The following is a 13,736-nucleotide window of genomic DNA, read 5'->3' on the forward strand; positions in this document are numbered from 1 at the left end:
ATACTTCTTAGATACAATTAAGCCCAAGATGTCTGGAAAGAAATGTTTGGAAAGAGGGAAATTCTTTGGATGAGATTTTATTTTGAGGGGTGAAATAAAACGGCACTAAAGTCTAAGGGAATCAGTATTCTTAGTGCTTCTAATTTCCCCTGTAGGAAATTGTATACATTTTTAGATGAAAGGAAACAAATATTTCCACATTTTGAAACTTAATGTTATTAACTAGGGAAATGAAGATTATCAAAGATGTCACTACACTTGAGTTTATACTATAGCTTTGCTTAATAAGATTTTGAGACAGTAACTTGAACTTGGTCACATATTACAGTTTATTTTACTTAACTTTTTGCAGGAAGTTCCCTTTGGAATGGAACAAATGCCTAAAGAATTATACTATTCATAGAACAGAACAGCGCTGGGCACAGATGAGATGCTCAAGAAATAATTAGTGACTGAGTCAATGAACAGGGGACGGATGTGACCAAACATCAAAACTAAACTCACTTCTCAAGTCAAGGATGTGTGTGCATTATATATTTACATTAGCTAACATACAAGGTATACCGGGGACTCTTGGCTTCGGGAGTAGATTCCCGTGATTCATCGCTTAATACACAACGCCCACTGCTCATCCCCACAAGTGCCCTCCTCAGTGCCCATCACCCATTTTCCCTGTTCCCCCTAACCCTTCACCCCCATCAACCCTCAGTTTGTTCTCTGTATTTAAGAGTCTCTAGTGGTTTGCCTCCCTCCGTCTCTGTTTTCCCCTTCCCTTCCCCCATATTCTTCCGTTAAGTTTCTCAAATTTCACATATGAGTGGAAACATACGATATCTGTCTTTCTCTGACTGACTTATTTCGCTTAGCATAATACCCTCCAGTTCCATACACATTGTTGCAAATGGTATGATTTCATTCTTTTTCATCATCGAGTAGTATTCCGTTGTATATATAAACCGCGTCTTCTTAATGCATTCGTCAGCTGATGGACACTGGGCTCTTTCTATAATTTGGCTAACATTTTTGATAGCATTGCTATAAATATTGGGGTACATGTGCCCCTATGAATCAGCATTCCTATATCCCTTGGATAAATTCTTAGCAGTGCTACTGCTGTGTCGTAGGGTAGTTCTATTTTTAATTTTTTGAGGAACCTCCGCACTGGTTTCCAGAGTGGCTGCACCAGTTTGCATTCCCACCAGCAATGCCAGAGGGTTCCCCTTTCTCCCCATCCTCGTCAACAACTATTGTTTCCTGAGGTGTTAATTTTAGCCACTCTGACCAGTGTGAGGTGGTACCCAGTGTGGTTTTGATTTGTATTTCCCTGATGATGAGTGATGTTGAGCATCTTTTCATGTGTCTGTTGGCCATTTGGAGGTCTTCTTTGGGAAAATGTCTATTCATGTCTTCTGCCCATGTCTTCACTGGATTATTTGTTTTTTGGGGGTATTGGATTAGGTAAGTTCTTTATAGATTTTGGACACTAACCTTTTATCCAATATGTCATTTGCAGATATCTTCTCCCATTCTGTGGGTTGCCTTTTAGCTTTGTTGATTGTTTCTTTTGCTGTGCAGAAGCTCTTTATGTTGATGAGGTCCCAGTAGTTCATTTTTGCTTTGACATGTGCTTTCGGAGACATGTCAAGTAGGAAGTTACTACGGCCGAGGTCACAGAGGTTGATGCCTATTTTCGCCTCTAGGATTTGGATGGTTTCCTGTCTCACTTTTGGTCTTTCACCCATTTTGAATTTATTTTTGTGTATGCTGTAAGAAGGGGGTCCAGATTCATTCTTCAGCATGTTGCTGTCCATTCCTCCCAGCACCATTTGCTAAAGATACTGTCTTTTTTCCACTGGACACTCTTTCCTGCTTTGTCAAAGATTAGTTAGCCATACATTTGTGGGTCCAAGTCTGGGTTCTCTATTCTATTCCATTTGTCTGTGTCTGTTTCTGTGCCAGTAGCATACTCTTTGATGATTACACGTTGGTAGTACAGGCTGAAGTCCAGGATTGTGATGCCTCCAGCTTTGGTTTCCTTTTCCAACATTTCTTTGGCTATTCGGGGTCTTTTTGGTTCCATACAAATTTTAGGATTGTTTGTTCTAGCTCTGAGAAGGATGCTTGTGCTATTTTGATTGGGATTGCATTGAATGTAATAGATTGCTTTGAGTTGTATTGACATTTTAATATTTGTTCTTCTAATCCATGAGCATGGAATGTTTTTCATTTCTTTGTGTCTTCTTCAATTTCTTTCATAAACTTTCTATAGTTTTCAGCATACAGATCTTTTACCTCTTTGGTTAGGTTTATTCCTAGATATTTTATGGTTCTTGGTGCCATTGTAAATGGGATCGATTCCTTGATATCTCTTTCTGTGGTTTCATTATTGGTGTATAGAAATAGAACTGATTTCTGTACATTAATTTTATATCCTGTAATCTTGCTGAATTTGTGTATCAGATCTATCCGTTTTTGTGAAGTCATTTGGGTTTTCCATGAAGAGTAGCATGTCATCTGTGAAAAGTGAAAGTTTGACTTCTTTTTGTCAATTTGGATGCCTTTTATTTCCTTTGGTTGTCTGATGGCTGAGGCTAGGACTCCCAATGCTATGTTAAACAACGGTGGTGAGAGTGGACATCCCTGTCCTGTTCCTGATCTCAGGGGGAAATGAAGATGATGTTAGCTGTGGGCCTTTCATATATGGCTTTTATGATGTTAAGGTATGTTCCTTCCTTCTTGACTTTCTTGAGGGTTTTTATTAAGAAAGGAGGCTATATTTTGTCAAATGTTTTTTCTGTATCTATTGACAGGATCATATGGCTCTTATCCTTCTTCTATTAATGTGATGCATCACATTGATTGATTTGCAAATATTGGACCAGTCCTGCAGCCCAGGAATGAATCCCATTTGATCATGGTGAATAATTCTTTTAATATACTGTTAAATTCGATTTGCTAGTATAAGGATGTGATTTTAATTAGGTAACTTTGGTTATGATTTCTTTGATTCTTTTTAAAACATTTTCTAAGTTTATTTATTTTGAGAGAGAGACAGAGAGATAGAGAGAGAGAGAACATGAGCCAGGGAAGGATAGAGAGAGAGGGAGAGAGATAATCCCAAGCAGGCCCCACATGGTCAGTACAGAGCCTGATGCAGAGCTCAATCTCACAAACACAAGATCATGACGTGAGCCAAAATCAAGAGTCAGTTGCTCAACAGTGAGGCGCCCCGATTTGTTTGGTTCTTAATAGAGATCTCTGAGGCTAGTACATATTGTCTCTTTTCCTCATTTACAGTGCTGGGCTTTTCTACAGCCCAGTTTGATGGTCTTGACTTAAATTATGACAATAACAAACATTTTTGAGGAAGTCAACTGACAACACAAAAGCGTAAATGTATGCAGTGAGAGCTCATTATTAGGAAAGCCTGGAAGTGCCAGGCAAACCCATGTAATTTATTCTGTACCTCGAAGCAGATTCCATGTTACGACATGGTTTTGCTCTGTTCACATGCTGTGGCTACATGGCCTCGTTTAGGGAATTCCCATGTGGTTATCGTCGGTACATTATAATTTCTAGGTACAAACTAATGTCAGTCCATGTGCATGTAAGCCTTCAATTATTGCGCTAAATTATTTCTTCCTCTTTCAGGCATATTTTTCTCGTCTGGCTTTAATGTAGATTTCCTCTCACATAAGCATCTGTGGAATGAGTCTGGACTTTGCTAAAAGCAGGGGTGGTTAGAAGGGAGGAAAGGAAGAATAATGGCTAATCATTAAGTTGTGGTGTGGGTGTTTGGTTGGGAAAAACCAGCTGGCCCAGCGACGATGCTACAGACACGGGCGGTGACCCCTCTAGTCTGGTCAAGGAGTCACATGCCTTTGGTGACTTCTTGATTTACTCTCAGAGATCGACTGGGAGTCGGAATGACTTCTTTGCCAAAATCTAGACTTAATTAAAAGTGGCTATGTCTAATTTTAGCACTGAGCTTGGAGCTTTCTTCTAGTCATTGCTCGGAAGTGGTGCTCAAGGGAAAGCAGCAGGAAGCTGCACCATCAGCTCTGCGTCTCCACACTCGGGCACGCCGGGCACGGAGGCGGGAGCTTCTGCACTACTCAGGCCAGCGAGGCCCCCAACCGTGCAGCAGGGATTGTACAACTCACATCTCCTGGAGTCGATTTCCTTTTGGGGCGCTCAGATGTGTTCCATGGGCAGGAATTGGACTAGGTTCTGGAAGGCATTGGGAGGGCAGGCCGGCCCTGGAGTGGCTGGAGAAAGCTCCTGGATGCTTGGTCTCTGCACTCAGGGTGTGGGAACAGACCCTTGGGCCATGGGCACAGTCAGGCATAAAGCTCTGCCCACCCCCATCCTCTCTGCCCTCCATCCTGAGCCAAGGGGTGGCCCGCAAGCATGGGTTGCTGCTCAGCCAGGAGGACAGGATCCGAGGGGAGCTGTGCAGGGTCACCATGGGCGTCACTTACCAGGGACTGAAGCAGGCGGTTTTGAGTCTGCAAAATTATGGGGGTGGGGAAAGCAGATGGAAAGTCCCAAAGGCCACTCGAGGGTACATTCTGGGCACAAAGATGACTGTGTCTGGGAGGGTGGGGGTTGAGCATTCCACGCCCTTGTCTCTATTGTCTTTTTGGAACACATCCACCACTGGGCTGCCCAGGACCTCAAGCCACCAGGAAGTCCTCGCCAGACAGGCAGACAAGCAGCCCCAGCTTTGGGGAACAGAGGGCTCAGAAGCTCTGGGATCCCAGATGCCGAGTGGCTGCCTCAGTCCCTCTCCTGGGTGCTGTGACTGTCCTAGCCTGAACTCTCATCTGCAGGGACCGTGCTGACTCTCACCTGTCCCCAAACCTCCCGGCCACTCTCCTCACCAGCACTGCACGGTTCACATGTTGAGGTCGGGAAGGAGAGCTCTCCAATCCAAAGTGGCTCAGATCTGAGCAGAGAAGCTTGGCAGGCTCGTACGGCGTCGCACACGCCTGGGCTGGGCCTCAGTGAGTCTGCCGGAATATTCTCCTCCTGTCTCTCTGGGCTCACGTCAGCCTCAGTTCTCCGCACTGGAGATGGGCTTTCCTCTCCTGGTGGGGAACGAGGCTGCTGATGGCTCTCAGGGACTGTACCCTGTACCCTGTAGCCAGGGACAGCTGGTGACTCAGTGAGGTCGGGGAACAGCTGGAGGCAGGGTCCAACAGAGGCTGGACAGGCCGGCAGAGGCCAGGTGATGGGCTTAGACCATCATACCAGGGATGTCCTATTTTGTCCCCTTGGTGACTCTGAGTTACGGAAAAGACGTGAACAAGAGAGAGGAATGATCGGATCAGCTTGCTCTGGAGGGGGTTAAGGGACAGATCAGGGGGGAGAGACGCTGGAGCCTCGAATTTGACGCCGGGTGCAGATGTGCTGGCCACTGACCGAGACGAGGGGGTGGACCCGGGAGGCGGGTGGAGGGGGCCGTCAAGGATGATTCTCAAGTGAGCCGATACGGGCCGTGGCTGCAGCATCTTCTAAACGCCAGGACTGCTAGATGTGGGTCCGCAAGCCCGGTGCAGACTAGTGTATGGAGCCATTTGCTTGTCATCGCACTGTGGGTAACTCCTGCACATCTCAAACCTACACATCCAACAAAGCTGGCTGGGTCCGCCTCCGCCTTCCACACTTCCATCCTGCTCGTGCTCTGCTTTTCTCCCTTCTCGACAAAAGGCCCCTGCATTCCTTTACATCGTTAACTGCCTCTCAGCCACACGCTTTCTTCTCATTTCTCAAATGTATCATTTTTCTCCTGCCCCAGGGCCTTTGCACGTGACCCTTTGCATCCCGTCTCTACTTGGGATGTTCCAGCCCCCACCGCCTCTTGTCATCTCCTACGCCTGCTCAGAGGGGCAGTTTCTGATCCCACACGGGTCTTTCTGAAAGTACTAGATTCTTTACCGTCATGGTACCCAGCCTGGTTTAGAATTAGATATTTATTTGTGTATATAAATGATGAATATTTGCCTCCCCTACTGGATAACACCCTCCAGGAGGGCACGAATCATTTATTTTACTCATCCTTGTTGCTGGCATGTCATAGGTACTTCTTGAAACAGTGTTTTAGTGTTGGCATCAGCTGGGAAATTTTAAAAATTCTGATGCCACTGTGCTTCCCCCAGAAGTTTTGATTCAGTTGGTCTGAGGATGTGGTTTGACTTTTTTTTTTTTTTTTTTTAATCCTCCCCAGGGGATTCCAATGCACAATAAAGTTCATGCTTCTAAGGACTCCTGTCCTGGGACCTCCCCAGGATTTACAGACTCCTCCTTTTGGGTGGGGTCCAAGGAATTTGCGCTTTGGCAGCCTACCCAGGAAATTCTCATAAAACCTCAAATTCGAGGCACGCGGCGCAGGGAGCCCTATCAGTGTGGTTGTGGAGGAGACTTCAGTGGACAGCGTGTAGGGGGGGAAGGGGGGTGGCCCCAGCTGAAGCCCCCACGGCTAGTGCTGCATCCTGTACTTTGGCTACACATTACCCCCTGGAGGTGGTTAAAAAAATTCAGATGGGGGCGCCTGGGTGGCTTAGTCGGTTAAGCGTCCGACTTCCGCTTAGGTCATGATCTTGCAGTTCATTGGTTCGAGCCCCGCGTCGGGCTCTGTGCTGACTGCCAGCTCAGAGCCTGAAGCCTATTTCAGAGTCTGTGACTCTCTCTCTTTCTGACCCTCCCCTGCTCACGCTGTCTCTCTCGCTCTCCTAAAAATAAATAAAAATATTAAAAAAAAATTCAGATGTTCGAGCCTCACCACCCTCCCCTCTACCTCCAAGACAGTCTTACTTCATTGATGTTCGATCTTTGGTGGGGCCCTGGTCTCTCTATTGCTGAAAAACTCTCCCTGTAATTCGGGGGCAGCCAGGGCTCCGATGGGTGGGCAGGAGAAACCAAGTAGAAAAGTCTGGAATGAGTCGGGCTGAGCGCTGGGAGCTCAAAGGAGGCAGAATAAGTCAGAGTTTGGAGACTGGCTGAACCGCCAGGTTCTAGGTCAGAAGAATATATTAATGTTTTAGAGCTGCATCAAATAGCTCACCGCAAGCTCTGTGGCTTAAAACAGCAGAAATTTGTTCTCTCTCTGCTCTGGAGCCAGAAATTCAAGGTCAAGGTGCTGCCAAGGTTGGTTCCTTCCGGAGGCTCTGGGGGAAGACTCTCTGCAGACTTCTCCCCCAGCTTCTGCGCCCGTCGCCAGTCCTTGGTGCAGACGCATCTCTCGGTCTCCGCCTCTGCCTCTCCTGTCCCTCTCCCTGTGTGTCCCGTCTCCGTGTCTGGAGTCTTCTCTCCGTCCTTGTAGGTGCACACCTGTCATGGGAGTTAGGGCTCATCTTGAGATCCTTAGCTTTACGACATCTAAAAAGACACTATTTCCAAACAAGTTCGCATCGGCAGCTCCTGGGAGCTAAGACTTGGACTATCATTTTGGGGGACATAATCCACCAGAGAGGGTAAAGGGCCTCGTAGTTTGCTGCAAACGGCCAGCTGACTGCTGGGAAAACACCTGACTGGAGCAGCTCACTCAGAAGTGCCTGCCTGGGGCCAGGGACCCCCTTTTCCTGCTTTAGAAACAGGGTCCACGAAGACACAGTGTGTGGTAAGAGTTAATGACCGTGGGGGAGGGGTCAGGCTCTCAGCTTTGAAATCAAAAACTTTGAGATTTATATATGCGCGCGCACACCCACACACACCACATACATACTCTGTTTATTTAAGGTGCAACGTGGCTGACGAGGTGGGTGGCTGGGATCCGGCCAGTGCCCCCTCCCCCATGACTCCGTCCTGGGAGCAGATACAGAGGAAGGTCACACCTGATGCCGGTCTCACGCATCAGCTCTGTTACCACGATCGTCCCCATTATTCGTGTGCTTAGTATTCTCATACACAATGTGCTCTACTCACACCAGTGGCTCTGACCATCTATGAAACTCGGTACATTCTCAAGTTTTAAAGGAGGCTTAAAATACTTGGTAAACAGAAAGGGACTCTCTCTCCCATGCAGGGAGTGGAGGCAAAGCTCGAGTGATCGTTACTCAGGGTGTGGCTGGCATTTTTGTTTACAGTAAACTTGAGGAAGGCATTTCCTGGCGAAGCAAAACGCTGGATGTGAGCGCCTCCGCGTCCGAAATCGTCTTGTGCTTCTCTCTTCTGCTCTGTGATTGGCACAGAGGCCGTCATGAGGTCTGAAGAATATTTGCCCACCCTGAATTTCTGTGACCATATTAGCACAGGAAACACCTCAAATTTCGGGTACTTTGAAAGAAAATTCAAGGGCAACACCCCCCTTCACCACCCAATAGTGTTATGGTTTTGTTTAAACATCAAACTCCAAAACATGTTTCCCCCAACTTTGTTCAACGGGCTGAACACCATCAGTTCAGATAAAGTAAATGTTTCTTGACTGTTTCAATAAGCCTTTGGGCGGTGAGCTGGGTCAGAGCCGCCTAGGGGAAGCCGCCTGCACTAACCTGGGAGCACAGAATAAAGACAATGACTTTGCCACCGGGCTGGTGCTCCAGAGAAGCACTTCCGTAATAGGCTGAACTTAGTAAGATGTGCTTAAAAAAAAAAAAAAAATTAAATGCAAGACTCGGTGGAAGAACTTTGCCTTCAAAACTTATTTTCACATGCACTTGTAGACAATATCAATTAAAAACATGTTTGGGGGGGCACCTGAGTGGCTCAGTCGGTTGAGCCTCTGACTTCGGCCCTGGTCATGATCTCACAGTTTATGAGTTCGAGCCCCATGTCGGGCTCTGTGCTGACAGCTCGGAGCCTGGAGCTGCTTAGGATTCTCTGTCTCCCTCTCTCTCTGCCCCTCCCCTGCTCGCTCTCTGCTTGCCTGTCTCTCAAAAATAAATAAATAAACATTTTAAGAAATGTTAAAAAGTAAGGGTTCCCCCCCATTTTGAAAACAATCCATGTTTATTGAGGGACATACGAGATCAGAAAGAAATCTAGAGAAGAAAATAAAATCTGCAGAAATTGTATCACCTGGTCATCATACCTGTTTCCCAAGGAGCTGATTTCCGGGCTCTTCCGGGAGGAGCCGTCTGCTCCGAGTCCCCCGGGTCCCGCGGCTCTTATCACCTGCCCTCAGACTTTGCTCCCTTGTCTTCCCCCATCACTGCTGGGCTTGTAGAGCGATTCCTGCAAATTCCCTGCCCCGGGGCCAGGTCTGTCTTCTTTGCCTGGTGGAGGATTCCCACCCTAAGCTGCAAACTTCATTTCGATTTCTAAATTTAAATGTCATGGAAGTAATTTTATTTGGGGCCGCTGCCTAGAGGGGTGGCAGGAAAGAAGTCGCTTGTCCTTTGGGAACTTAGGGAACGTTTTGGGCAAGGCGGCGTCCTGCGGCTCAGCAGTTAGCTGGAAAGGAAATGGTGTAGCTCTGAGCAGAGATCATGCTTGTTCAAGGTCTGCTCTCCCAGGACACGTTGAAATAAAAAACCTTCCTTAGTGAGAAACCCACAGGGTAGGACGCTCGGTGATTGAGTGTGGGGGCTCAGACAGACGTGAGGTCCCCTCTCTGACCCCAGCCCAGCCCCGGGGTCCCCTGACTGTCCTCTCTCTGGTGAGAGCACAGAAAAACACCTACTCTTTCTTGGTCTCCCTCACGCCCCCCATTTGCAAGAAAATACACGTAGCGCAGAATTCACCATTTAAACCATTTTAGGGCGTATAATTCGGTAGCATTAGATCATTCGCGACGTTGTCTGTTGTCACCTGTTTCGTTCCAGTAAGTCTTTGTCACCCCAAATGGCAACTTGTTAGCAGCCACTCCTGGTTCCCCCTTCCTTCTCAGCTCTGGCAACCACTGATCTGCTTTCTGTGTCTAGAAGAAAGTTTACTTTCATGCAAATGGAATCATCTGGGGCTTTCGTGTCTGGCTTTCTTCGCTCAGCATCATGCTGTCAAGGTTCACTCAGGTTATAGCTGCCTCGCTTCTTCTCATGGCCAAATAATATTCCATCACATGGATGGATATGCTTATCCTGCTGGGCTCTTTCAGAGCAAGGAAGATCTTTTCCAAAGCCCCTGCTGGATTCTTCCTCAATCTCACTGATTCTAGCCTGCATCCCAGCCTAGAATCAGATCCAAAGAGAGACACAGCGTTGAGATCCGGGGTGGTGGTCTCCTTCCTGTCTAGAGGAGTGCTCCTTCCCTGGGCTCTCTGAGGCGTCAGGGAGCTCTCTGAATAAAATGGGAACTCTGCCTGGCGAGAACCGGTGTGGGGAGGGATGTGGAGAGGCGGTCCACACTGCCTGCCGCAGCGCCTGCCTCCCAAGCTAATGATGCATTTCCCTCAGGTAGATAAACCAGGTGGTTAAATTAAAATTCGATGAAGGTCCCAATGTGATAGATATTTACCAAATGGGATCTCACACCACCTCTTGGCAGACTAAATTTACAAAAAAAAGTTTTCTAGAACTATGCTTCACAATTCTTTGTTTATTAATTTAAAAAAAAATTTTTTTAAGGTTTTTATTTATTTCTAGGAGAGAGAGAGAGAGACAGCATGAGCAGGGGAGGGTCAGAGAGAGAGGGAGTCACAGACTGAAACAGGCTCCAGGCTCTGAGCTGGCAGTCAGCACAGAGCCCGACGCGGGGCTCGAACCCACGAACCGCGAGATCATGACCTAAGCGAAAGTCGGACGCTTAACCGACTAAGCCACCCAGGCGCCCCTGTTTATTAATTTTTAAAATGTTTATTTTTGAGAAAGAGAGAGAGAGACAGACAGACAGAGCATGAGTTGGGGAGGGGCAGAGAGAGGGAGAGAGAGAATCCCAGGCAGGTTCAGCGCAGAGCCTGTCATGGGGCTCAGTCTCACGAACTGTGAGATCATGACCCGAGCCACAGTCAAGAGTCAGATGCTTAACCGATGAGTCGCCCAGGGGCCCCAGTGCTTCCTGATTCCTAAGCACACGTCTAGGGTTAAGAACGTACAGAGGGATCAGATGGAGAGAAAGAAATGTGTGACAAGAGAACCCTAGTGTTTTATGAGTGTCTTTCCCCCTTCATCCCACCCACCATCCTTGCCTTAAGTGAGGAGGGGACGACTCACCCACAGTGACAGGGACACATCTGAAGTGTGTTCTGTGCAGCTGGGTGGACTTGGTGCTTGGGCTCCTTGGCCGGGAAAGCCCTGAGAGCCCTTGGCTGTCAGAGAGGCCAGGCTGGGACTGACCGTGCTCCCAGACAAGCTCAGGTGAGGAGCGCAGACGTCACCCGCGACCTGGTGTGGGCCTTCCTGAAGCCAGAACTGTGTGGGTCGCCTTGGTCTTGTCCAAGAGGCCACACACAGGGGTCCCAGCAGCATGGTGAACACCAGATACCTGGGGCTGAAGGAAGAATGGGCACAGAGGACTGCCCACAACGCAGATGCATCCGCCTGGATCGCGGGGGCTGCAGGAGGGAAAGCCCAGGGAGAGTCAGCCACGGAAGGATGGACCCACCAGAGGCAGAATCACCCTCGGTGCCTGCGGAATTCTGCATAGGGCTAGTCCTTTTGTGGGATTCTTTCTGTTTGAAACATTCTAACCGGCAGAAGCTGCTGGGACCTGGAAGGGGGTGGGGTGCAGCTGGGGACAACTGGTCAACCTCCATTTGAATAATCATATTTCACTAATGTGTCTGCATATTGAGCATCCAATGGGATCTTTTTATCTCATTGTCTCTCTTGTTCCAACCTGGCCTAGACCATAAAGAAGCAAGTTGAGGTACATCTTGGAAGTCTTATTACTCTTCTTATTACCGGTGAGGAAGCAAAGGCCCAGAGAGGCTCCGTGGCTACCCCTTGTTCATGAACCTCAGCAGGTGCTGGGCTCACACAGGACCCCGTCCCTCCTGCCTCCCACCTGAGTGCCCTCTCGACTCCCCAACTTAACTGTGTAAAGGAAGTAAATGTAATTAGGCAGTTGAGTAAAACGACACCAATGTGCATAATTGAGTTCTGTTTCTTGGGAGATCTAAAGCATCAGATGTATTTTGTTATAGGGATGAGGGAACAGGATCAGCTCATCTTCCCTTGAATGTAAACTCATTTCCACCGCGTTATTTCTCTAGGGCATTGTCATGTCCCTAACAATGTGCCTGCCATATTGAAGCCATGACCAGAAATGCATATTCCAAGATTGGATGAAGAATGACATCTTTAAGATCATTTTATTTTACCCATAAGGTTATTTGGTATTCCAGAGGCTGGAAAAATCTGGAACAGAAGTGTATTTTATGCAGTCACAACCTGTGATGTTTTGACCCTAGACGTGATAAGCAAGCCAGAATCCTCCTGACATTAGATATGTCAGAGCTTTCCCATGGATTGGAGGAAGTCTGAAGGAGTGTGGGTTAGAATTCTGAGACCCGTATCAATCATGATGTTTGCGTGGCGTATTTCATTGCCTGTGACATTTGTAAGGATCAGGCTGTTGGTGTCTGATGGCTGTTGGAAGTGTAAATTGTGTTCTTTCTGCACACATGGCAGTGAGTGCCTAAAGGTGCTGAGGCACAAGCAATGGCCAATTGCTTCCCTAATTTCATTCCCTGTCTCCCACAATCACAGGGAAAGGAGAGGAAACGGTCAAGGCCAGTTTCCTGGGGGATTCCCCGAACTGGCGGAGCAAGCCTTCAGTGAGAACAAAAGCTCTTGTTTCTTCCTAAGTCTGATGCACCTTCAGTTGTTGAAGTTTGGATACTATGGTTACCACACCAGAAATGACCTATTCTTTTAAAAAAATTTTTTTAAACATTTCTTCATTTTTTTTTTTTTTTTTTGAGAGACAGAGAGATAGTATGAGCAGGGGAAGGACAGAGATTGGGAGACACAGAATCTGAAGCAACTCCAGGCTCTGAGCTGTCAGCATAGAGCCCGACGTGGGGCTCGAACTCACGAACCGCAAGATCATGACTTGAGCCAAAGTGGAACACTCAACTGACCATCCAGGAGCCCCAGAAATGATCTATTCTTAATTCAAGATTTTAAAACTTTAATGCCTTCCCCTTTTATTTATTTTTTAATTTTTTAAATGTTTTTATTTATTTCTGAGAGAGAGAGAGAGACAGCGTGAACAGGGGAGGGGCAGAGAGAGAGGGAGGTACAGAATTTGAAACAGGCTCCAGGCTCTGAGCTAGCTGTCAGCACAGAGCCTGACACGGGGCTCAAACCCACGAACTATGAGATCATGACCTGAGCCAAAGTCGGACGCTTAACCGACTGAGCCATCCCGGGGCCCCAATGCTTTTCCCTTTTAGCTCAAAATTTTAAAACAAAGTGTTCTTGATTTTCCATTTTAATTCATTGTCAAGTTTTAAACATGCTTAGTTGGCTTTGAACTTTGAGTAGAGCTTGCCCTGAGAATATTCCGGGAAGCCAGTTTCTGACCCCAGACTCTATTAATAAGGACAGTGGGGCCACCTGTCAGCAAAAGGTTTCGCCCCCAGCAGATGGGAGGGATTTGATCAACCTGCTCTCCTCGTTGCTTGGGAACCTGGAGCCTTTAGTCAGATAAACACAGCTTCCCTCCTGCCTTCTATTCATCATTCCTGACTCCGGGACCTAGGCAGGGAAGGGAGTCTCAGTGCCACTTCCAAGTCATGAAACTGTCCAAACAGGATTTCTTAGAAGTCACGAGAGTTGGAGAGAAATGCAAATAAATCACGTCTTGACATACATATTTTCCCCTTACCATGAATCCAAGCAATGAAATTTGGT

At 47.3% G+C, this 13,736-nt stretch overlaps 1 long non-coding RNA gene across 1 annotated transcript; it reads right to left on the minus strand.

Moving 5' to 3' along the window:
• Nucleotides 1-7,306: 7,306 nt before the first annotated feature.
• On the minus strand, nucleotides 7,307-9,134 carry LOC120229550. Its single transcript, XR_005527772.1, has 3 exons — nucleotides 9,032-9,134; nucleotides 8,493-8,582; nucleotides 7,307-7,332 (listed from the first exon to the last, which is right to left on the minus strand). It is a non-coding gene; the product is annotated as an uncharacterized LOC120229550 (long non-coding RNA).
• Between the last annotated feature and the right edge of the window lie 4,602 nt (nucleotides 9,135-13,736).

Source organism: Hyaena hyaena, unplaced genomic scaffold (genome assembly GCF_003009895.1).
Source record: "Hyaena hyaena isolate Hyena2069 unplaced genomic scaffold, ASM300989v1 scaffold_31, whole genome shotgun sequence".
Classification (NCBI taxonomy): Eukaryota; Metazoa; Chordata; class Mammalia; order Carnivora; family Hyaenidae; genus Hyaena; species Hyaena hyaena.